Source organism: Bombina bombina, chromosome 4, assembly GCF_027579735.1.
Source record: "Bombina bombina isolate aBomBom1 chromosome 4, aBomBom1.pri, whole genome shotgun sequence".
NCBI lineage: Eukaryota > Metazoa > Chordata > Amphibia > Anura > Bombinatoridae > Bombina > Bombina bombina.
Genome location: NC_069502.1, coordinates 54988603 through 55014688, shown reverse-complemented (window position 1 = coordinate 55014688; position 26086 = coordinate 54988603). Strand labels below are relative to the sequence as shown.

Here is a 26086-nt window from a genome sequence, read left to right as displayed (position 1 = left end):
ATACACATATCATTTAGACCAGATGTAATAGAGCCTAATTGCTAAAGAGCTAGATTATAAGTGGAACGCTAAGAGTGGCGCTGGTTGCAATGTAAATATCGTGACCATGCTAACTTTAGAGCGGTATTATCAGTGAAATATAAATGTGAAAGCTCGAGCGCCATCTAATTTTATGCTCGTCGGGTTAGTGTAACTAAAGACCTTATATAAAGGGTTAATACATTTGCACTAAACACAACATAAATACATTTTAAATAAAATAAGTTACACTCATTTATACAGAATTTAGTAATAAGTTATATAGGGTTGCCAACGTTTCTTAATTTTTTTTTAACACGGGGGCATATTTATCAAAGTGCGAGCAGACATGATACGATGTAGCATACGCTGTTGGCATTTATCATTGCATCAGCAGTTCACTAGAACTGCTTGTGCAGTGCCGCCCCCTGCAGATTCACGGCCAATCGGCTGCTAGCAGGGGGTGTCAATCAACCCGATCACATTCGATCGTATTAACTTTTGTCCACCGCCTCAAAACAGCTTGATAATTTGTCCCCTAAGAATTCTCCAGGACCATTCTCTTTTGTGGGCTGTCTTGATAATGAATATCGGCTTAAAGTAAATTTCATTTTTATTACATTTAGGAGCTTTTTAAAAAAAAATAAAACAAATTAAGTGCATTCTGTTCCTTTTATTGTGAAAAAGCCCATTATGTGATTTAAAAACATACATTGAAGTACAGTTTTATAATCCTTTAAGGACACGAAGCAGTAAAACACATCTGCTACATTATTATCTGAGAGAATACAGCAGATGGAAAAAATGCATCTTTCTGTAAAATAGAGAGAGAGCGTTTTCAACTAGAAATATGTGATTTTTTTAATACACTTTTAAACAATATGAAATGGCTAAAAAAGCTTCTATAAAAAGCATTAATAGCAAAGTTGTATTCATTTTTAAGCATTTAACATAACCCAATTATTACAACTTCTGATCAGTGTCCTTAGCAAATATCTATGCATTCATAAAACAAAACTGAACACAGGACAACATAAGATTTGTCTGTGACAATAGTCTGAGACATCCTTAACTTCAGTTGGAATGTCTGTCAGAAATGTTATGGTGTACTGTCCCTTTAACTTCAGTTGGAATACCTGTCAGCAATTTTATAGTGTACTGTACCTTTAACTTCAGTTGAAATGTCTGTCAGAAATGTTATAGTGTACTGTCCCTTTAACTTCAGTTGGAATGCCTGTCAGCAATTTTATAGTGTACTGTCCCTTTTACTACAGTTGGAATGCCTGTCAACAATTTTATAGTGTACTGTCCCTTTAACTTCAGTTGAAATGACTGTCAGCAATTTTATAGTGTACTGTCCCTTTAACTTCAGTTGAAATGTCTGTCAGCAATTTTATAGTGTACTGTCCCTTTAACTTCAGTTTGAATGCCTGTCAGCAATTTTATAGTGTACTGTCCCTTTAACTTCAGTTGGAATGCCTGTAAGCAATTTTATAGTGTACTGTCCCTTTAACTTCAGTTGAAATGTCTGTCAGAAATGTTATAGTGTACTGTCCCTTTAACTTCAGTTGGAATGCCTGTCAGCAATTTTATAGTGTACTGTCCCTTTAACTTCAGTTGGAATGCCTGTCAGCAATTTTATAGTGTACTGTCCCTTTAACTTCAGTTGGAATGCCTGTCAGCAATTTTATAGTGTACAGTCCCTTTAACTTCAGTTGGAATAACTGTCAGCAATTTTATAGTGTACAGTCCCTTTAACTTCAGTTGGAATGCCTGTCAGCAATTTTATAGTGTACTGTCCCTTTAACTACAGTTGGAATGCCTGTCAGCAATTTTATAGTGTACTGTCCCTTTAACTTCAGTTGGAATGCCTGTCAGCAATTTTATAGTGTACTGTCCCTTTAACTTCAGTTGGAATGCCTGTCAGCAATTTTATAGTGTACTGTCCCTTTAACTTCAGTTGGAATGCCTGTCAGCAATTTTATAGTGTACTGTCCCTTTACCTTCAGTTGGAATGTCTGTCAGCAATTTTATAGTGTACTGTCCCTTTAACCTCAGTTGGAATAACTGTCAGCAATTTTATAGTGTACAGTCCTTTTAACTTCAGTTGGAATGTCTGTCAGCAATTTTATAGTGTACTGTCCCTTTAACTTCAGTTGGAATGTCTGTCAGCAATTTTATAGTGTACTGTCCCTTTAACTTCAGTTGGAATGCCTGTCAGCAATTTTATAGTGTACTGTCCCTTTAACTTCAGTTGGAATGTCTGTCAGCAATTTTATAGTGTACTGTCCCTTTAACTTCAGTTGGAATGTCTGTCAGCAATTTTATAGTGTACTGTCCCTTTAACTTCAGTTGGAATGTCTGTCAGCAATGTTATAGTGTACTGTCCCTTTAACTTCAGTTGGAATAACTGTCAGCAATGTTATAGTGAAAAGAGTTTGCAAAAAGTGGGGGAGGAGTTATTATTAATATTTTGCAAATTATGCATTTTGTTTGTGAGATTGCATAGGTTAGGTTGGAAATGTTATTACATTTAAACAATTCTGAACTCTGCTTAGTATCTTGGAAATTTATAAGCATGGATGAAGTTGCACCCCAGATTGTTGCAAAAAAATGTGGAGAACTTTATTTAAGACATACAGCAGAAAAGTTTTGGCGCTCCTGCCCCTTTGTCAAGCTTGGGCAGGAGCCATGAAACGTTACTGCACAATTTTTGCAACAATCTTTGTGCAACTTCATTAATGGTTCTATATTCTGTGAGGGTTTAGGGAAAACCCTGCAAGTTAGCACCCAGTACAATACACACTAGACTGCCGACCCACACGCTATTCAGTATCATGGAAACAACATATTTTAACCCATTATTTGCTAGAGCTCAATATATTGCAGTAATGTAATGTGTAATAATATACCATGCCAATCACATCACACTGATATCTTTTAGGAAACAAATCTAATACATTCCCAACCACATCACACAGTGCCATCAATCTGAGAAACAGAATCATATACCAGTGGTACTTCCCATCAGTTTCAGACTGCTTGATTAATATTTCAGACATATTGTATCAGCGTTTCTCTAATGGAATTCCGAATGTGGCAATGATGTGCATGTCAGTAAATCAGCTTAAAAAACCCTATTTAATTACATGATCTGATACAGCATTTGTGTCTGAATACACTGAACAATACATAGATTTTTTATTTTATTTAATGGGCACACAGTGGGCACTGATCACACAAATAAAAAAAAATATATATATTTTTTTTTACTAAGACACACTACAACCAGGTGGAAGAAACTGCTGGTGACAGCTGTCAGTCACCTCACACATCTTCATGCAGAGATAAGGGTGCATATAGTTTATTTGATGGAGCAAACTAAGGAATTAGTCTTTTTTACTTCTTCCATGGTGGGCTCATAAAGAAAGAGAGCTTACAAAATAATACTGATAGGAAACATGTGTCCCAGCATGCATTACTCCTCATAAACTGGCTTGCAAGGGAAGTGGCATTAGGTTTACCTCTCTGAACAGGCAAAAGCAATTACCACAAGTCCATGTGCTCGTGCAATAGACCATTAGCAAGAGCAGATTCCCTTATATTCGGATGTACAATATGTGATAGAGCAGGTACACACTGTCAGATATCAGTAAAAAATAAAGCTAAAAAGGAGGAGGATACAAGCAGGCCGGTTACGTTCCTTCAGGAGACTGTGTAGAACATTACTCCGGTAGTAGCAAATTAATTGTGCACTGCACAAGTTTTGCCTCTTCATGTTGAGATTTGCACACTCAGTGCTGCCCTCGGTAATACTGTAATCCAGAGGTCATAAGACTAAACAGGCTGCTTTTGTCATCCATGATCTGTCAACATCTACCCGCCCTCCTGTCTATCTACTGTGCCATATGAAGCTGCACTCTGCACCACCATTAGAAAAAGAACTAAGTACAACTGTTAGACTTATTCCCTTATTCTTTCCAATGGCAGGGCGAGTCCACAAATTCATTCATAACTGTTGGGAATACAACACTTGGCCACCAGGAGGAGGCAAAGACACCCCATCCAAAACTATAAGTATCTGTCCCACTTCCCCTATTCCACCAGTCATTCTTTCCCTAGTAATCCTGGAGGTTGGTGAAGTAAGTGCTCTGAAGAAAAATAGAATGTAAGTCCTTTAATGGGTAGTTTCCCTGCAAGATAGGACTGGGGTTGTATTGTAGCCATGTAATTCTCTTAGTAAGAGTATTGGTGAATGTTAGCTCTGGATGTTGCAAGGAACCTTTCTTAGCCTCCTTCCAGAATAACTTGCTAACATCCCTCCTGGCAACCAGTGTTAGCTTACACTGCTTTCCTTTCTACCTCTGGCCCCTGTCAGATGTGGATGAATCTGTCAGACCTGGATGTGCTGTGACTGCTCCACAGCAGAGACCATGGAGGGTAAGTCCTTTTTTTACTTATTTAGACCTTTACCTGGGCAGATATGCTTTATTATGTCTCTTCAGGGAAAGGGGGATGTTTAAGGGTGACCAGCTGGCACCTCCTTGCCTTTGAAGATGAGTATAGGGACATTTGTTATTTCCTCTGCTGGGGATATCGTTTAATGGAGCAACCGGGAGTTCCATACTCCTACGGAGATGTTCCCGTACTGCTGAACGGCATTGGAGAAAATCACGGAGTTCAGCTGATTTTCTTCATTACAAATTCATCTTGAACTCCTACTACTCTGCCCTTAATCTCCACAAGCAACACTACTTCTCTACTCTTATCTCTAATCTTTCTTCAAACCCAAAACGTCTGTTCTCCACTTTCAATACTCTCCTCCGCCCTCCCCCACTTTCTAATACAACTTCTCTGTCAGCTCAAGACTTTGCCAGTCACTTCATTAACAAAATTGATTCCATCAGACATGAAATCAGCTCTCAACACAATTCCATTCTCTCCCCACCTCAAATACCCTCACTCACCCACAACCCTCATAACCTGAAACTTAGTTCATTCTCCCCTGTTACTGAGGACGAAGTTTCAGCACTTATACTGGGCTCTCACCTCACTACCTGTCCCCTTGACCCTATCCCCTCACAGCTGCTCCCCTCTCTCTCTGCTACCCTTACCCCTATACTAACACACATTTTCAACCTCTCCCTCAGCACTGGTACATTTCCCTCATCAATGAAACATGCACTGGTCACCCCTATCCTCAAAAAACCTTCCCTTGATCCTACCTCCCCATCCAACTACCGCCCAATTTCCCTCCTCCCTCTTGCTTCAAAGCTTCTCGAAAAACTAGTATATGCACGCCTATCCCATTTCCTTACTCCCTTCTTGACCCGCTGCAATCTGGATTTCATCCCTATCACTCCATAGAGACAGCTATTGTTAAGGTCACCAACGACCTACTTACAGCTAAATCAAAAGGCCACTTTTCTCTGCTTATCCTCCTTGATCTGTCCGCAGCCTTTGACACTGTCGACCACCCTCTTTTGCTCCAAACCCTCCAATCCTTCGGAATCTGTGACACAGCCCTTTCGTGGCTCTCTTCCTACCTGTCAAACCGTACCTTCAGTGTAGCCTTCTCTGGGGCCTCCTCTGCCCCATCACCACTTTCTGTCGGAGTACTGCAAGGCTCTGTCCTCGGTCCCCTTCTCTTCTCAATCTATACGTCATCACTAGGTTCCCTAATTAAGTCCCACGGTTTCCAATATCATTTGTATGCCGATGACACCCAAATCTACTTCTCTGCACCAGAACTATCTCCTTCCTTGCTAACCCGTGTCACTAACTGTCTTTCTCACATCTCTTCCTGGATGTCCTCTCACTACCTCAAGCTAAATCTCTCCAAAACTGAGCTCCTCATTTTCCCCCATTCTCCCAAAATCTCCACCCCCAATATCTCTATAACTGTCGACAACTCCATCATTACCCCTACCCCGCATGCCCGATGTCTCGGGGTCACATTTGACTCAGATCTTTCCTTCACTCCTCACATTCAGTCCTTGGCTACAGCCTGCCGCTTCCACCTTAAAAACATCTCTAAAATTAGACACTTCCTTACACAAGACACAACCAAGATTTTAATCCACTCTCTCATTCTTTCCCGCCTTGATTACTGCAACTCTGTCCTGTCTGGTCTCCCCACCTGCCGCCTAGCTCCTCTACAATCCATAATGAATGCCTCTGCCAGACTCATCTTCCTTACACGTCGCTCTTCATCTGCTGCGCCTCTCTGCCAATCCCTTCACTGGCTTCCTCTTGCCTCTAGGATCAAACACAAAACTCTCACTCTTACATACAAAGCCCTCAACTGCACTGCTCCCCTCTACATCTCAGACCTTGTCTCCAGATACTCTCCCTCCCGTCCCCTTCGCTCTGCTCATGACCTCCTACTCTCCTCCTCTCTTGTCACCTCATCACACTCCCATTTACAGGACTTCTCCAGACTGGCTCCCATCTTGTGGAACTCTCTGCCTCGCTCCACAAGACTCTCTTCTAGTTTTAAAAGCTTCAAGTGCTCCCTAAAAACTCTACTGTTCAGGGATGCATACAACCTACACTAACCTTTCCTAATACCAGTTCCTCTCCTCCACTGCAATCCCCTGAACCCTCTTAGCATGTAAGCCTAAAAGTCCAGCTGTTTGTAGATCACCTTCTTAAGAGCTGACAACAGTGTGACTCTTGGCAGGGCCCTCTACCCTATAATTGTTTTGTTGTACTCCCCCTTTGTTTATAGCGCTGCGGAATCTGTTGGCGCTCTACAAATAACCGATAATAAAAAAAAAATATGCAGCTTTAGGTTAGCGGTAGGGCTAGCCGGCACTTCCCTAAGAGGATCCGGCGCACCTAATACACATTAGCCCTCATTATGACAGTGAGGTATTACACTGATGGTTGTGGCCATAACCGTTCAGCGGCTTTTATAATTGGTTACCCCCAGTGGGGGGGAGTCTCTTAGAATAATGTTGTAGTTCTTTTATTGTAATGGAGCATCTAGAGTTGAGTTCCTTTATGTTTGTACGTTTATTATTTATAGTGGGGGCATCTCCGACTACACAAGAAGAGGAGAGGCTACCGCAAGCTGTCCTGTGTTATGTACGTATTCCCTCTTACAAGGGTTTTTTTGGGACATACATTTTGTTAGGGTTGGATCTAGGAGCCATCACAATATTTTGACTGGACGGTGAATTGATATTTGCAGCACCATTTTGACTGCTCCATGGCTGTGCAAACTACAAAGCAGCCCTTCCCGCCATGGGCAGTGATTTTGGCGTGCTTGCTAAATCAGGCCATGTTTTTTTTTTCTTATTAGTCAACTCTAGCACTAATGCAATCTGAGACAGGTTTAACTCAGCTGGTGCAGACCCTGCAGGTTAAGTGTGTCCTAGCAATTCAGCTAATTTATTTAATTCATTAGGAGTTATATGTTTGTTCCCATATATGTTTGGTCCATTACTGTATTTTTTTTAAACTTTACATTTTAAGAATCTTGGTACAGTACCTGCTGCAGATTAGATCTTAAAGCAGATTTTTTTCTGTTTAGCAGGAAATCCATGGTGTTTGCTGCCATCTAGTGGCAGTTATTTGTAATTATCACTTTTTACTAGTGCTGCACCAAATTCTGTTGCTTGTACCTCTTTTTTTCAAATGAAGAGTATTTAATATGATGAGGGAATAACCTTCTCTGATGGTTTTCATCATTGTATTTCCATTGAGGGAATTAAATTAAGATTTTATCTAATTTCCTCTTGGGTTAGGAATTATTGATATATAGGATATTTTGTTCATTTTCCTCTTATCTGAGGTAGAATATTATATTTGTGATGATTTAGGAAATGGTTAAGGCTCCCTTTCTCCCTGTTTTAGAATTTGTTTTTTAGGGACTTTTTAACATTTAGCTGTTATATTCCCCGCCCTGTTTCAGTTACCCTAGTCCCTATTTCTCATTCAAGAATGGTTCAGTGCTGATCAGGATTAAGCTATATCAGTATAGCTCATATTTATTTTTAACTAGTATGCTTCTCTGTCTTTGTGTAATCATATTTATCTTACATGACAGGTTCTCATATATTATGCTTTTAGCATCTTGACTGTTTATGCTTACTTTAATTTTATTTAGAATGTGTGCATATCTGAAGCTTATTATCATTACCAGTGTGTAATTATAATTAATTAACTGAGATGACAAATACTCAGTCTTGGTCCTTTTTTAGCATTACCATGGTTCGTACCACAAATACACATCTGTTGATTTTTTATTTTCCCTGTGTGTATTTCTATTTTTCTAGCATGAGATCTTGTTTATCTCTTATTTAGAGGTTAATAGTATTATTATCTGGAATTTTTACTATCATTGCAGTGGGTACTTATCCCTTCTGACATAGTTAATTATCTTGAAGTTTAAAGGGCCATTATACACTCATTTTTTATTTGCATAAATGTTTTGTAGATTATCTATTTATAAAGCCCATAAAGTTTGTTTTTTTAAAAAATGTATAATTTTGCTTATTTTTAATAACATTGCTCTGATTTTCAGACTCCTAACCAAGCCGCAAAGTTTTATTTGAATACCGCAGCTACCTTCTCCAGCTTGCTCCTGTTTATGTAAAGTCTCTTTTCATATGCAAAAGAAGGGGGATGGGAGGAGTGTCTTATTTCCCACTTGCAGTGGGCTTTCCAACTGCCTTTTCAACAGAGCTAAACTGAAAGCTTCTAAGTATGTTTTTAAACCATTTTATACTGGATTTTTATATCAGTATCTGTGCATCTTTATAGTAGTATCTATTACATGCAGTTATATAAAAATGAGTGTATACTGTCCCTTTAAGGCTGATGTCTTGTGATTTTCAGTATTTGTCTCAGATCTTTTTTATGGAATTATCATGCTTGTCAATTTTTATTTTACCTTATTTGGGCTTTCTTCTTGTATAAGGGTGTGTTAGACGTTTATAATTAAGAGACATGCCAGAGGGTCTGCGGCCATTCTAGACCTTTTCACACATGTCATATTTTGTCGTACTGTGTCACTCAGGGCTTAGTAGTGGACTTTGCTGCTTGGGCAACTGAAAGTCAAGAGTTCAATTCCTTCTGAGGCTGTTTGGTCTTCCTTGTACATGGTTTTCCTTTTTAGACATGATGTTTTTTTGCGGAGGGTTTTACAGCATTTAAAATTCTTCAACATTCTTGGTTGTTGGCAGTGGTTGAACATTTTTGCCAAATTATCACTATTGTAGTTGCCTGAGAAGAGGGTACATTTTGTCCCTCCTAGGTTTAAAGGATCTCAGAAAATTTCTGAGGGTTTCCTCCTTCAAAGGGGAGACTATCTGACCAATAGTTATGTAGGGCACATTCCTGCATGTTCCAATCTGCAAAATCTTTTTTCCAGTTCGTAACTCTGCCTTTGGACTATCTATTGCTTCTAGGATCTTCACAAAGGTCTTACCAATATGGCTGTTTTACGTCCCATGTTAGGTCTTCTTCCTAAGGTTGTCTCTGACCTCAATCTCAATCAGGAGATTGTAGTTCCTTCCTTTTGTCCTAATCCTTCCTTTCAGAACGAGCATTTATTGCACAATCTGGATGTGGTGCGTGCTTTGAAATTCTATCTTCTTGACACCAAGGAATTTCAACATTCTTCCTCCTTGTTTGCCGGTAAGCACAAGGGTCAGATGGCCTCCTTGACTACACTTTCTTTTTGGCTGAGGAGTGTTGTTCGTTTGGCTTATGAGGAAGCTAGTCAACATCCTCCTGAAAGAATAATGGCTCATTCTTCCCATGCAGTGTCCTCTTCTTGGGCTTTTAAGAATGAAGCTTCTATGAAACAAATCTGTAAGGCGGCTACCTGGTCCTCTTTGCATACCTTTTCACAATTTTCCTTACTGGTTCATTCTGTGTCCTCTCTAGCTTGGGTATTGGATTCCCAACAGAAATGAATGAATTTGTGGACTCTCCCTACCATTGGAAAAAAAACAAAATGTATGCTTATCTGATAAATTATTTTCTTTCCTGGCAGGGAGAGTCCACAAACCCGCTCAATTGTGTTTAAGGTGGCATTTTTTTTGCTTGTCTTCAGGCACCTCTATACCCCTAGTGTTTCTCCTACTTTTCCTTATTTCCTCGGCTGAATGACTAAGGAGTGGGGGAAGTGGGAGGGATACTTATAGCTTTGGCTGGTGTGTCTTTGCCTCCTCCTGGTGGCTAGGTTTTGTATTGCCAACAGTTATGAATGACATTGTGGGCTCTCACTGCCAGGAAAGAAAATAATTTATCAGGTAAGCATCGTTTTTTTTATGGCAGCACTATTTTTTTAAGCTCTAACATAGCAGCATGAGAGAATATTAGTAGATAGTACTTCTAATATAGGAGGCGGGAGAACACTAAGGGCTAGATTACAAGTGGATGGCTAATTTATTGCACGCCCGCAAATGGGCAAATTTCCCTGTTAGCGGGAGTGCAATAAATAAACAGCCATTACATGTGGCTGGTTATTGCTACTTCAATCAGTGCTTATAGAATTAACCAGGGATCAGATCTCTGGTAAATTTTATAAATGTACCCCAAATACCCTCAAAATACGGTGTATTTTATAACAAAAATAAAAATTGTAGCATTTTCATTTTTTAATAAAATAACTGTACTACTAGGCAGTATTTGGGGTAAAGTTGGAGGGAGTGGGGTGTTAGAAAAAAAACGGCACTGAAAAGTGCCTCTACATTGCAGTCTATGTGAACTATGTGTTCCCAGTAGATATATATGTATATGCTTGTATACATATATATTTATGTGTTAATATGTGTATGTATGTACAGTGGGGCAAAAAAGTATTTAGTCAGCCACTAATTGTGCAAGTTCTCCCACTTAAGAAGATGAGAGAGGCCTGTAATTTTAAACATAGGTATACCTCAACTATGAGAGACAAAATATGGAAACAAATCCAGACAATCACATTGTCTGATTTGGAAAGAATGTATTTGCATATTATGGTGGAAAATAAGTATTTGGTCACCTACAAACAAGCAAGATTTCTGGCTCTCACAGACCTGTATCTTCTTCTTTAAGAGGCTCCTCTGTCCTCCACTCATTATCTGCATTAATGGCACCTGTTTGAAATTGTTATCAGCATAAAAGACACCTGTAAACCTCAAACAGTCACACTCGAAACTCCACTATGGTGAAGACCAAAGAGCTATCGAAGGACACCAGAAACAAAATTGTAGACCTGCACCGGGCTGGGAAGACTGAATCTGCAATAGGCAAGCAGCTTGGTGTGAAGAAATCAACTGTGGGAGCAATAATTAGAAAATGGAAGACATACAAGACCACTGATAATCTCCCTCAAACTGGGGCTCAACGCAAGATCTCACCCCGTGGAGTCAAAATGATCACAAGAACAGTGAGCAAACATCCCAGAACCACACGGGGGGACCTAGTGAATGACCTGCAGAGAGCTGGGACCAACGTAACAAAGGCTACCATCAGTAACACACTATGCCGCCAGGGACTCAGATCCTGCAGTGCCAGACGTGTCCCCCTGCTTAAGCCAGTACATGTCCGGGCCCATCTGAAGTCAGCTAGAGAGCATTTGGATGATCCAGAAGCAGATTGGGAAAATGTCATATGGTCAGATGAAACCAAAGTAGAACTGTTTTGGTAGAAACACAACTTGTTGTGTTTGGAGAAGAGAGAATGCTGAGTTGCAACCAAAGAACACCATACCTACTGTGAAGCATGGGGGTGGGAACATCATGCTTTGGGGCTGTTTCTCTGCAAAGGCAACAGGACGACTGATCCATGTACATGAGAGAATGAATGGGTCTATGTATCGTGAGATTTTGAGTGCAAACCTCTTTCCATCAGTAAGGGCATTGAAGATGAAACGTGGCTGGGTCTTTCAGCATGACAATTATCCCAAACACACTGCAAGGGCAACAAAGGAGTGGCTTCGTAAGAAGCATTTCAAGGTCCTGGAGTGGCCTAGCCAGTCCCCAGATCTCAACCCCATAGAAAACCTTTGGAGGGAGTTGAAAGTCTGTGTTGCCCAGCGACAGCCCCAAAACATCACTGCTCTAGAGGAGATCTGCATGCAGGAATGGGCCAACATACCAGCAACAGTGTGTGACAACCTTGTGAAGACTTACAGAAAACGTTTGACCTCTGTTATTGCCAACAAAGGATATATAACAAAGTATTGAGATGAACTTTTGATATTGACCAAATACTTATTTTCCACCATAATTTGCAAAAAAATTCTTTCCAAATCAGACAATGTGATTGTCTGGATTTGTTTCCATATTTTGTCTCTCATAGTTGAGGTATACCTATGATGAAAATTACAGGCCTCTCTCATCTTCTTTAGTGGGAGAACTTGCACAATTGGTGGCTGACTAAATACTTTTTTGCCCCACTGTATATATATATATAATCATATAAATATATATTTAATATTGCTGCCATCGCTGCAAGACTTACCCCCTTCGCTGCACTTTGTTTCTGTGCTGTGTATGACATCAGAATGAGACTCCCACTGGAGCCTATGGAAGTGTGCTCTCTCGTCAGCACCATGCTTCCCAGCAATGCAAACCCTAACTCGTGTTCGCATTGCTGTCAACTTGATTGGTGCGCTGGTATTACTCAGTGGAGCACTAGTATTGCTTTTGCAAAACCGATATTTAGTGCTCCACTTATAATCTGGCCCTTAATGTTTTGTTAATTTACTGGCTCCCCTAATGGTATATGACAAGGTGTGTCTAAATATCTGTTTGTATGTATATGTATATGTATGTATGTATATACTGTGTATATATATATATATATATATATATATATATATATATATATAGTGAAGATTGGATTAGCCGTGTTAGTCCAGTAGATAAGATGCTCAAAAAACTAAGTATTGCAGTATGCAGTGATACCTTTTTTATTGGACTAACATAATATTTCAAAGACAAGCTTTCAAGAGTTTTCCTCTCTTCCTCAGGTCTGAAGCAATACCGATCAATCTGATATAGATACATATCACATACAACAAATGGAAGGGAGGGAGGGGGTGAGAGGGGTGTCATAAAAAGCAGAGTATGTGTCTGAAGGAGAAAATAGCTGAGAATAGCCAGAAAGAGTAAATAAACAGAGGAGAGTAAATAGGCAAGATGAGAGGAAAAACAAAAGGAAAATGAAACCAATATAGGACAATAAGATGAGAGATTATAAAAAAACACAAGGAAAATGAATATTGTACCCCTGTTGGTCATCACTTCACCCAGACTGGACTGGTCACTCCATTCTTAACCTCAGGATTAAAGTTCTTAAAGGGAATTTCAAAGACTCTCATGAACGAAAGACATTTGAGATTAAAATGATAACACATTTCAACACCAGAAATGAAGGACTTAATGTAGACTCTGGCTTTCTCACACACTACCATAACTTTCTATAATCTCTCATCTTATTGTCCTATATTGGTTTCTTTTTCCTTTTTGTTTTTCCTCTCATCTGACCTATTTACTCTCCTCTGTTTATTTATTCTTTATGGCAATTCTCAGCTATTTTCTCCTTTAGACACATTCTCTGCTTTTATGACCCCCCTCTCACCCCTCCCTCCCTTCCATTTGTTGTATGTGATGTGAATCTATATCAGAATGATCGGTATTGCTTTAGACCTGAGGAAGAGAGGAAAACTCTTGAAAGCTTGTCTTTGAAATATTATGTTGGTCCAATAAAAAAGGTATCACTTCATACTGCAATACTTTTAGCATCTTGTATATATATATATATAGATCATCGGAAGAAAGGATAATCCACGCCAATATAAAACTTGACCTTTATTTTCTTTGATTAAAAATTTGCAAACAGTTGCAAACAAAGGAGATCTTTGCAGCTTAGCAGAGTGAGCGCAGCACTGGGCTTACGCGTTTCGGCGGTTAAGCCGTAGTCATAGCCAACGTAGACGTCACCCGGAACCCCCGGGCCACCTGTAGAGCACTTCCGGCTGGAGACGCCGAGGGAGGTGGAGGGTACTGAGGAGCAGTTTTGCCCGTGAGACAAGCGGTCCCTCGTTTCTCTGAAGCCGGTCAGTGAGAGGTGAAGGGTAAGGAAGCACACACCCAGTGCTAAGCTTGTTTTATTTCTGGTTGATAAGAAGAATTGATTTAAAACCCTGCAAGTAAATGGACATTTTAAGGGTTTGTGCATTTTATTTGGCTATGTAATTGGCAATGCCTGAACTCAGGATAAGCACAGAAGTTTGGTTGTGCTAGCTTATTAATGTGATTCGCACTCGTTTCTCATATTGTGTGACTATATATATATATATATATATATATATATATATATATATATACATATATATACAGCACACAGAGAAAGTCCAGCACTCACTTACAAGCTCTCAGCTACGTCAAGGTCTCTTCGGAGTCCCTAAACAGCCACACAATGCAAGCTCTCAATCCAACAATCTGGGAACAAGTGAAGGGTGCACAGGCTTATGTAATCACCCTAGACATATACAAAACACGGAAGGGGACTACACTCTCAGACCGGACCAGGTACACATCCCATGACCCTGCAACATGCACAGCCCTAGGTGCACAATAGCACTGTCAAGAAGCTGCACTGTCCCCAGAGTCACAGGCAGTTAACCCCAGACAGGTCTGGGTGCAAGGTCCATAGTGTAAATTACAAAACAAATTAGTACAGTTCCCAGTTTGTTGGATTGAGAGCTTGCATTGTGTGGCTGTTTAGGCACACAGGTTTTGGAAGAGACCTTGACGTGGTACCTGGGCTTGTCCCATTTGGCCAGATGCGGTAACTAACTCTTGCATTTTTGCTTTTAATCTTAGCTGAGAGCGTGTAATGAGTGCTGGACTTTCTCTGTGTGCTGTATTAATTTGCTGCATTTATCTCCATTAAAGTCTATAGAGAATTGTTATGTTACCACCAGTTTCCAAACTTTACCACCTCAATGGAAACTAGGCCTATATTGGGTAAGGCAGGCTTCATACTCCTGTTTCTGTTATAAAATCCTCTTCTGTAACTTTAAGGAAAGCCATAAATGTTAACAGAATTATGATGTCACTACCCACACATCATACTTCTGTTGTCCTGCTCCCCTCTTGTGGCAATAAGACTCCTAAGCACATGCATGAACCGTCCCCCAAATACAATTATGTTGCATTTCTTGATGTCCTCTTAAGCAGTATGTGCTACTAATATCATATCTAGTATGAGCCCACAGCTACACGGCAAGCTCCACCCAACTTATGCTAGAATGCTAAATCAGACCTGTGAGCAGATTGTCTTCTTTTCATGCATGGTGCTCTGCACCCCTATTATGCCAGTATGGGTAACATCAGAACTCTCATCAGTTGCAGAAACTCCTACACCCCCCTATCTTATGTGCTGTTTTGCTCCACATGTTTCTTTGGTAGACAATTTTACTCAATGGACTGCCTAAAACCACAATGTGCTAAAGCTAATTCAGGATTATGTTGTTTAATGTTTGTTTTTATTTAACATGCAATGGCTATGTCTGGTTTGTTTATATAGATAAGCTGCATCAGCTTACAGTTGCTTATGCTGTAAATGACTATAAGCAATATTCCTGTGTAGGTCTATGCACTGCATATACATATTACATACACATGAATATTGCTTATAGTCATTCACAGCATAATCAACTGTAAGCTGATGCAGCTTGTTTATGTAAAATGTAAGATACGCTTCCTTATTATTGCATCTGAGAGTTTTGTTGCTGTAAACTACATTTTATTATTATATCAGGTCTAGAATGGTCTCTAGTCTGGGTACTGTGGGCATTTATATCTGGTAAGATGGAGCCAACAGCACCCATATTAATAACATTATTTACAGATATTATTATTTGCGTTATTTGACTGCATGGTGAAAGCATGAGCGAGGCTTCAATTGTTATTGATATGATATTACACTTTATCAAAATATTTATTTAATAGAAAACTATTTGCATCTTTTTATAATTTTGAATGCTGTACTATTGGAACATCTCTGTAGATAAATAGTCATATATATATATATATATATATATACTAGTACTAAAGCCCGTGTACACGGGCCATTTTTTTCAGAACAGCGGTCCCACCCCTTGCTCTCTCCCCCCTTTCTTTTGCTCTCTCTTCCCCCCTCTCTTTTGCTTTCTTTCCCCCCTCTCTTTTGCTTTCTCTCCTCCCTCTCCTTTGTTCTCTCTCTCCCCTCTTTTGCTCTCTCTCTCCCCTCTTTTGCTCTCTCTCTCCCCTCTTTGGCTCTCTCCATCCATTGTTTTGCTCTCTCTCCCCCCTCTTTGCCTCTCCCCCCCCTTTGGCTCTCCCCCCCTCTTTGCCCCCCCCCCTCTTTGGCTCTCCCCCCCCCCCTCTTTGGCTCTCTCCCCTCTTTTGCTCTCTCTCCTCTTTGGCTCTCTCTCTCCCCTCTTTGGCTCCCCCCCTTTGGCTCTCTCTCCCCCCTCTTTGGCTCTCTCTCCCCCCTCTTTGGCTCTCTCTCCTCTTTGGCTCTCTCTCTCCCCCCTCTTTGGCTCTCCCCTCCCCTTTGGCTCCCCCCTCCCCTTTGGCTCCCCCCCTCTTTGGCTCTCCCCCCCCCTCTTTTGCTCTCCCCTCCCCTCTTTGGCTCTCTCCCCCCTCTTTTGTTCTCTCCCCCCCTCTTTGGCTCTCCCCCCCCCTCTTTGGCTCTGCCCCCCCCTCTTTGGCTCTCTCTCCCCCCTCTTTGTCTCTCTCTTTGGCTCTCTTTCCTCTTTGGCTCTCTCTCTCCCCCCTCTTTGGCTCTCCCCCCCTTTAGCTCTCTCCCCCCCCCTTTGGCTCTCTCCCCCCCCCTCTTTGGCTCTCTCTCCCCCCTCTTTGGCTCTCTCTCCCCCCTCTTTGGCTCTCTCTCCTTTTTTGGCTCTTTTTCCTCTTTGGCTCTCTCTCTCCCCCCTCTTTGGCTCTCCCCCCCTTCTCTTTGGCTCTCCCCCCCTTCTCTTTGGCTCTCTTCCCCCCCTTCTCTTTGGCTCTCTCTCCCCCCCCTTCTCTTTGGCTCTCTCCCCCCCCCCCTTCTCTTTGGCTCTCTGCCCCCCCCTTCTCTTTGGCTCTCTGCCCCCCCCTTCTCTTTGGCTCTCTGCCCCCCCCGCCTTCTCTTTGGCTCTCCCCCCCTTCTCTTTGGCTCTCCCCCCCTTCTCTTTGGCTCTCTTCCCCCCCTTCTCTTTGGCTCTCTCTCCCCCCCTTCTCTTTGGCTCTCTCTCCCCCCCCCTTCTCTTTGGCTCTCTGCCCCCCCCTTCTCTTTGGCTCTCTGCCCCCCCCTTCTCTTTGGCTCTCTGCCCCCCCCGCCTTCTCTTTGGCTCTCTGCCCCCCCCGCCTTCTCTTTGGCTCTCTGCCCCCCCTTCTCTTTGGCTCTCTGCCCCCCTTCTCTTTGGCTCTCTGCCCCCCCTTCTCTTTGGCTCTCTGCCCCCCCTTCTCTTTGGCTCTCTGCCCCCCCCCTTCTCTTTGGCTCTCTGCCCCCCCCTTCTCTTTGGCTCTCTGCCCCCCCCCTTCTCTTTGGCTCTCTGCCCCCCCTTTTCTTTGGCTCTCTGCCCCCCCCCCTTCTCTTTGGCTCTCTGCCCCCCCCCTTCTCTTTGGCTCTCTGCCCCCCCTTCTCTTTGGCTCTATGCCCCCCCTTCTCTTTGGCTCTCTGCCCCCCCCTTCTCTTTGGCTCTCTGCCCCCCCTTCTCTTTGGCTCTCTGCCCCCCCTTCTCTTTGGCTCTCTGCCCCCCCCCTTCTCTTTGGCTCTCTGCCCCCCCCCCCTTCTCTTTGGCTCTCTGCCCCCCCCTTCTCTTTGGCTCTCTGCCCCCCCCCCTTCTCTTTGGCTCTCTGCCCCCCCCCCCCCTTCTCTTTGGCTCTCTGCCCCCCCCCGCCTTCTCTTTGGCTCTCTGCCCCCCCCCGCCTTCTCTTTGGCTCTCTGACCCCCCTTCTCTTTGGCTCTCTGCCCCCCCTTCTCTTTGGCTCTCTGCCCCCCCTTCTCTTTGGCTCTCTGCCCCCCCTTCTCTTTGGCTCTCTGCCCCCCCCTTCTCTTTGGCTCTCTGCCCCCCCCCCTTCTCTTTGGCTCTCTGCCCCCCCCCCCTTCTCTTTGGCTCTCTGCCCCCCCCTTCTCTTTGGCTCTCTGCCCCCCCCCTTCTCTTTGGCTCTCTGCCCCCCCCCTTCTCTTTGGCTCTCTGCCCCCCCTTCTCTTTGGCTCTCCGCCCCCCCCTTCTCTTTGGCTCTCTGCCCCCCCCTTCTCTTTGGCTCTCTGCCCCCCCCTTCTCTTTGGCTCTCTGCCCCCCCCCCCTTCTCTTTGGCTCTCTGCCCCCCTCCCTTCTCTTTGGCTCTCTGCCCCCCCTTCTCTTTGGCTCTCTGCCCCCCCTTCTCTTTGGCTCTCTGCCCCCCCCTTCTCTTTGGCTCTCTGCCCCCCCCTTCTCTTTGGCTCTCTGCCCCCCCCCTTCTCTTTGGCTCTCTGCCCCCCCCCTTCTCTTTGGCTCTCTGCCCCCCCTTTCTCTTTGGCTCTCTGCCCCCCCCCTTCTCTTTGGCTCTCTGCCCCCCCCTTCTCTTTGGCTCTCTGCCCCCCCTCCTGCTCCCTCTCTGGCTCTGTCTTCGCGGGACCCCGCCCGGCCACGCCCCATCACGGCAACACCCGCCCGGCCACGCCCCTCACGACGCCCGGTCACGCCCCTCGCGACGCCCGGTCACGCCCCTCGCGACGCTCCCGTCGGCCACAAACAGCTGTGAGGTCTGGGGAGCACGTTGCCGCTTCTCATGCAGCAGACCTCACAGCTGTTGAGTAGCTCGCGGTCCCTATCTCACAGCTGCTTGTATGCTGTGTACCTCGCGCTCCCAATCTGTCAGCTGTCAGCTATGCCGAGGTGCGCGAGAATAGAATCTAAGGCCAAGTGTTTGTCTGTACTGCGCATGACGGCTTCAGACAAACACTTGTCTTTTATAATATAGGATATATATATATATATATATATATATATATATTAAAAAGTCAGAGCTTTTATACCTGGGCCTCTGGGGGTTGTACTTGACCCCTAGGTCAGATATTGCCAGATCCTCCACTAGCTTGGAGGTATCTTTTTGGAATGGGCAGCTTATAATTAGCATGCTTGACTATAGTTGGTTGTTAAATAAAATTACTTTTCTGTGTGTCTGTGTAATTGTCTGTTTTAGTGTGTCAGTGTCGCTATGTGTGTTGGTATGTCTGTATATGTGTGTATGTGTGTGTTTTAAGTTTGCATGTGTCTCTGTCAGTGTCTGTGTATATGTGTTAGTGTGCATGTGTGTGTTTAGTGTCTGTGTGGTTAGCATTTCTGTATGTGTTAGCGTGTATGTGTTGTGTGCCCTAGTGTGTATGTGTGTGTTTAGCATTTCTGTGTGTGTTAGTGTGTATGTGTTGTGTGCCCTAGTGTGTATGTGTGTGTTTAGCATTTCTGTGTGTGTTAGTGTGTATGTGCAGGGTGCCCTAGTGTGTGTGTGTTTAGTGTCTGTGTGTTTAGCATTTCTGTGTGTGTTAGTGTGTATGTGTGTGTTTAGTGTCTGTGTGTTTAGCATTTCTGTGTGTGTTAGTGTGTATGCGTGTGTTCAGTGTCTGTGTGTTTAGCATTTCTGTGTGTGTTAGTGTGTATGTGTGTGTTTAGTGTCTGTGTGTTTAGCATTTCTGTGTGTGTTAGTGTGTATGCGTGTGTTCAGTGTCTGTGTGTTTAGCATTTTTGTGTGTGTTAGTGTGTATGTGTTGTGTGCCCTAGTGTGCATGTGTGTGTTTAGCATATCTGTGTGTGTTAGTGTGTATGTGTGTGTTTAGTGTCTGTGTGTTTAGCATTTTTGTGTGTGTTAGTGTGTATGTGTTGTGTGCCCTAGTGTGCATGTGTGTGTTTAGCATATCTGTGTGTGTTAGTGTGTATGTGTGTGTTTAGTGTTTTATCTTAGTTTATATAAGGAGATCAAGCACAGGTCTTCATAACTGTAAACTTTATTAAGAATGCTATACACACACACACACTATGCCAGAGGCACTTCCTGACTCTACCATTGTGCACATAACAACAGGTTGATATGGTTCATACCAACTGATAATCTCAATATCACACATTTCCCTTTTTCTTTTCTTTTTAAACAACAGAAAACTTAAAGTACATTTTTTTTAACTGTAGTCTATGTGAAAAAACTTCAGTCCCTTTTAACATTGTTCAATTAGACAATTAGGTTTTTTGATATATCGACCTGACCTTGTTTGCATTGCATCACTGGCAGGCAAGTCAGTCGAGCTTTGCAAAGTTTCTCTGGCATCTTCATTCTCCAGCTGCAATGGAGTGTTCAATGTATCCTCACAGGTTTCCTTCACTGCCGAATTGTTATGAACTGATGGAATAGCCATCAAATGTCTACGATTCCTACGTAAACATTGCCCATCATTGGTTTGAACTACATACGATCTTGGAGAATATTGCTGGATAACTGTCCCTTCAGTATTCCAGCTGTTTGAACCTTGTACTCGCACAGGAGTTTGTACCTGAAGATTCTCCAAAGGCTTTGCAGCTCGGTCATAGTATTCATTCCTTTTTTCTCTGAGTTTCAATTTGGTTTCTTTTACATGTTTTTGTGGGAACCTTTTCCAAGGTTTCACAACTGGTACTCGTGTGACCAGCTGTCTGCCAAACAATAATTCTGCCGGTGACTTCCCACATTTTAAAGGAGTAGCTCTATAGCTAAGAAGAGCCAGACATGGATCCTCGTCTGCATCTGTTGCTTTACGAAGTATGTTTTTCACTATTTTTACTCCAGCTTCTGCTAATCCATTTGCTTGTGGATATCCCGGGCTGGATGTTCGATGTTAAAATTCATAGGTACTGGCAAAAACCCTAAACTCTCTACAATTGAATTGAGGACCATTGTCTGATATTATTACTCTTGGAATGTCATGTCTCGCCAAAATTGCTTTTACTTTTTTGATCACTGTACATGCTGACTCATCTTCCAATAATGCTATCTCTGGGTAATTAGAGAAGTAATCCATTACTAAGATATAATGCTGATTTTTGAAAACAAACAAGTCCATTCCTAAATTTTCCCAGGGTGCCAATGGGAAGTCCGTATCCAGTATAGGCTCTTTAGGTAACTGAGGTCTGAATTTTTGGCAAGTCCGGCATTGAGTGATCATTGTCTCAATGTTTTCATTCATATTTGGCCAGTACAAAATGTCTCTAGCTCGTTTTTTTGTCTTTTCTATACCTGAATGACCTTCATGTAGTCTTTTCAGTATTTGGCTTTGCAAACTCGCTGGTACAATTATCTTTTGTCCTTTCAAACATACCCCTTTTATCAAAGAAATTTCAGAAATGTATGGTCTATACAGTGATGACATTAGTGTCTTAGATTTGCCAATAGAAACTGCTTTCTTCACTTGACTTAAAAGAGCATCTGTTTCTGTAGCCTGTTCTATTGCTGCCCACATTGCATGACTAAACGAGGCTGTCTTCAAGATCAGATTGACGTGAACAGTCACCTCTTTCTGCAACTGTAAGTCCTCATTGTTAAATGGTAAGTAAGCTCGTGACAGAGCATCCGCTACCACCAACTCCTTGCCAGGTATAAAATCCAAGGTGAAGTCATACCTTTGAAGTCTCAGCAACAAACGTTGAATTCTTGGAGGTGCATCTATCAAGCCCTTTTGGTAGATGTGAATCAAAGGTTTGTGATCAGTTTCTGCTGAAAATACTCTTCCATACAAATAAACATGAAATTTTTCACATCCGTAAACTAGTCCCAGTGTTTCCTTTTTCAATTTGAGCATATGATTTTTCAGTATCTGTCAATGCCCTAGATGCATAAGCCACAGGCATCCATCCCGAGCCTTGATTTTGAAATAGAACTGCTCCCAATCCATTTTGTGAAGCATCAGTTGACAACTTTATTTTTGCTGTTGGATCAAAGAATTGCAGAGTTGGTGCAGTAGTAAGCATGTCCTTCAAAAACTTCCATTCTTTCTGGTGATTCTCTGACCATTCCCAGGCATAGTTTTTTTCTGAGTAGTTGTCGCATTAGTACAGTTTTGTCTGGTAAATTAGGTATGAACTTGCCAAGGTAATTCACCATTCCTAATAAGTGTTGTATATCTTGCTTATTTTCTGGCTGTGGCATTTCTGTAATTGCCTTAATCTTTTTCATGTCTGGTAAAACACCACCTCTCGTGAGTTGTTCTCCCAAATATTGAATTGAAGTTTTTCTGAATTGACACTTATTGAACTTCAAATTATTATCCTTAGCAACATCTAAGACCATCTTTAGCCTTTCATCATGTTCTTGCTTGGTTTTACCCCAGATCAGAATATCATCAATGAATACGGTTGTGCCTGGTATTAGTTCAAGAAGTTGCTGCATGGTACTATGAAACACTTCTGGTGCTGAACACAAGCCGAAGGGCAATAGTTTGTAACAGTACCTCCCATAAGGAGTATTAAAAGTGCAGAGTTTCATGCTTTCCTCCTCCAGTGGAATTTGCCAAAATCCTGAGGCTGCATCCAGTTTACTGAAAAGTATACAGTTGCTCCACTTAGCTCCCCAAGCAATTCTGGTTTTGTTGGTAAATGGAAGTGTTCTCTTAAGATGCTTTTGTTCAGTTCCTTGGGATCAATACAGATTCTGAGACCCCCATCCGGTTTTTCCACCAACACCATAGAATGAACCCATTCAGTAGGTGTCTTGATTTTCTTTATAATACCTTTATCCTCCATCCTGGCAAGTTCCCATTTAAGACAATCCCTTAGAGCAACTGGAACATTTCGCATGGCATGCACTACTGGTCGAGAACCTTCTTTTAGTTGTATTTTATGTTGCATTGGAAGACATCCTATTCCTTCAAATACTGCAGCATAGTCTGTTAATAAATGTTCTATGTCTTCTTCTTTATTAGTTTCCATCAATGGCATTTACCCTTTTAATCAGTCCTAAAGTTTCACACATTTGAAGACCCAGTAGAGCTGGTTTGTTTCCTGGAACTACCAGAATGTTCATTTTATGCGTTTGATTTCCATATTCCGGGAACACACTGCACTTGCCAAGCACTGGGATAAAATCCCCATTATATGTCTTTAATTTAACTGAGCTTTTCAGAAGTTCTGGTTTGTTCTTCAATTGGTGATACTTGCTCTCAGGCATCAAATTAGCTTGTGCACCTGTATCTACTTTGTAAGCAATATTAGTGCCATTTGTAATAGCTTCAATGACCCACTCCTTATCTGTAGCTTTGGTTAAGTCAAGTATTCCAATAAAGAATTCTTCTGATTCCTCACTTTCTGACTGGTGAACAATGTGAACCGTTTTTTTAGCTTTACACATCTTTTGAAAGTGATTAATTTTTCCACATTTTCTGCAGATTTCCCCATAAGCCTGACATTGTCTTATGCCATGCTGCTTTCCACATCTGGTACATAGCCAGTCTGATTCAGGCTGAGAATTTGCTGTTTGTGTGATAAAACTTTTTCCTTTCATTTTATTTTCATAATGTGGATGCACTTTGTTTTCCCCCACTGTAACTGACATTACTGGTGTTGCTGCTGTACTGTGGCAGAGTGTGTGCACTTGTTCCTGTGCTGCCTCTGAACTTTGACAAATTTCTACTGCCTTTTCCTGTGTTAAATCTTTCTCTCTGAGCAAGCGTTCTTTAACCCTTATATTTCTGCTGCCCATGACTAACTGGTCTCTGATTAATGAGTTACACATTGCTCCATAATTACATGATCTACTCTTCAGTTTTAAGTCTGTTACATACTCCTCAATAGTCTCTGTTTCATTCTGCATTCTACATCTGAAAAGATACCTTTCATAGGTTTCATTGAGTCTAGGTACACAGTACTGTTCAAATTTGTCTAGAACAACCTGATAAACATCCCTTTCTCCAACATTGGTGTGTCCGGTCCACGGCGTCATCCTTACTTGTGGGAATATTCTCTTCCCCAACAGGAAATGGCAAAGAGCACAGCAAAAGCTGCCCATATAGCCCCTCCTCAGGCTCCGCCCCCCAGTCATTCTCTTTGCTGCTCTGAACAAGTAGCATCTCCACGGAGATGGTGAAGAGTATGTGGTGATTAGTTGTAGTTTTTTATTCTGCTATCAAGAGTTTGTTATTTTAAAATAGTGCCGGTTTGTACTATTTACTCTAAAACAGAAAGGATGAAGAGTTCTGTTTAAAAGAGGAGTATGATTTTAGCAGCAGTAACTAAAATCAATTGCTGTTCCCACACAGGACTGTTGAGCCCAGAGAACTTCAGTTGGGGGGAACAGTTTGCAGACTTTTCTGCTCAAGGTATGACTAGTCCATTTTCTAACAAGACTGTGTAATGCTAGAAGACTGTCATTTTCCTTCTTGGGGGATCGGTAAGCCATTTTCTTAGACTCTTAACAGAATGAAGGCTTATTATGGGCTATACTCTGGTTGACACTCTTGTGGGCTACATCGATTGCTTTATTTAAGTATTTTATGCAGTTTGAAGTGATTTTCTAAACTTTTAGTGTTTGGGAATGTTTTAGGAGCCAGGCAGTCGTTTAGACATCTTCCCAGTCAGGAAGGGCCTTTCACTATAGTAGGCAGAGCCTCATTTTCGCGCCATAACTGCGCAGTTTCTTTTGGATGCAGTGCATACAGCTGCATGTGAGAGGGTCTGGTGATCATTGAAAACGTTCCTGGAAGGCTTCATTTGGTATTGTATAACCCCCAGGGACAGGTGAAGTCGCAGCATACGCTGTGGCTGGGACTATAGTGGGGTTAAAATTTGCTAATTGATTAAACGGCTCCGGTTCATTTAAGGGGTTAAAAGCTTGAAAATTGGGGTGCAATGCTTTTAAAGCATTAAGGCACTGTGGTGAAAATTTGGTAAAGATTGGACATTTCCTTCATAGTTTTTCACATATTCAGTAAAAAAGTGTGCTCTGTTTAACATTTAAAGAGACACTAACGGTTTTATTTTAAAACGTTTTTTTTGCATTATTAGCCTGTTTAAGCCTGTCTAACATGTCTGTACCTTCAGATAGAACATGTTCTGTATGTATGGAGGCCAAGGTGGTCCCCCCTTTAAATGTATGTGATAATTGTGCCATGGCGTCCAGACAAAGTAAGGACAGTACTGTCACATTTAATAAGGTTGCCCAAGATGATTCCTCAAATGAAGGTAGTGGGGGTAGTTCTTCATCCTCTGCTTCTGTGTCAATACCAGTTATGCCCGCGCAGGCGACCCCTAGTACATCTAGTGCGCCAATGCTTGTTACTATGCAACAATTAACAGCAGTAATGGATAATTCTATAGCAAATCTGTTATCCAAACTGCCATCCTACCCTAGAAAGTGTGACAGCTCAGTTTTAAATACAGAAGATGAGCAGGTTGGCGCTGAGGACAATTTATCAGTTATTCCCTCTCATCAATCTGAATTGACGGTGAGGGAGGGCCTGTCTGAGGGGGAAATTTCTGATTCAGGGAAAGTTTCTCAGCAGGCAGACACTGATGTCATAACATTTAAATTTAAGTTAGAACATCTCCGCGCCCTGCTTAAGGAGGTCCTAACTACTCTTTATGACTGTGATTCTTTGGTAATTCCAGAGAAATTGTGCAAAATGGACAAGTTCTTAGAGGTCCCAGTGCACACTGATGCCTTTCCGATACCCAAGCGGGTGGCGGATATAGTGACTAAGGAGTGGGAAAAGCCAGGTATACCTTTTGTTCCACCTCCTATATTCTAGAAAATGTTCCCCATTGTTGACCCCAGAAGGGACGCATGGCAAACGGTTCCTAAGGTTGAGGGGGCAGTGTCAACGTTAGCTAAGCGCACAACTATTCCTGTTGAGGACAGTTGTGCTTTTAAAGATCCTATGGATAAAAAATTGGAAGGATTGCTAAAAAAGATATTTGTTCAGCAAGGTTTCCTGCTTCAACCTATCTCGTGCATTATTCCTGTCACCACGGCAGCGTATTTTTGGTTCGAGGAACTAGAAAATTCGCTTTAGAAGGAGACTCCATATGATGAAGTCATGGACAGAATTCACGCACTAAAGTTGGCTAATTCCTTTATTTTGGATGCCG

At 42.2% G+C, this 26086-nt stretch overlaps 1 protein-coding gene across 1 annotated transcript in view; it reads left to right on the top strand.

The window, feature by feature from the left end:
* LOC128656858 (embryonic protein UVS.2-like) overlaps window positions 1-26086 on the top strand; it is a 115265-nt gene that overhangs the window by 49085 nt on the left and 40094 nt on the right. The window lies entirely within an intron of this gene.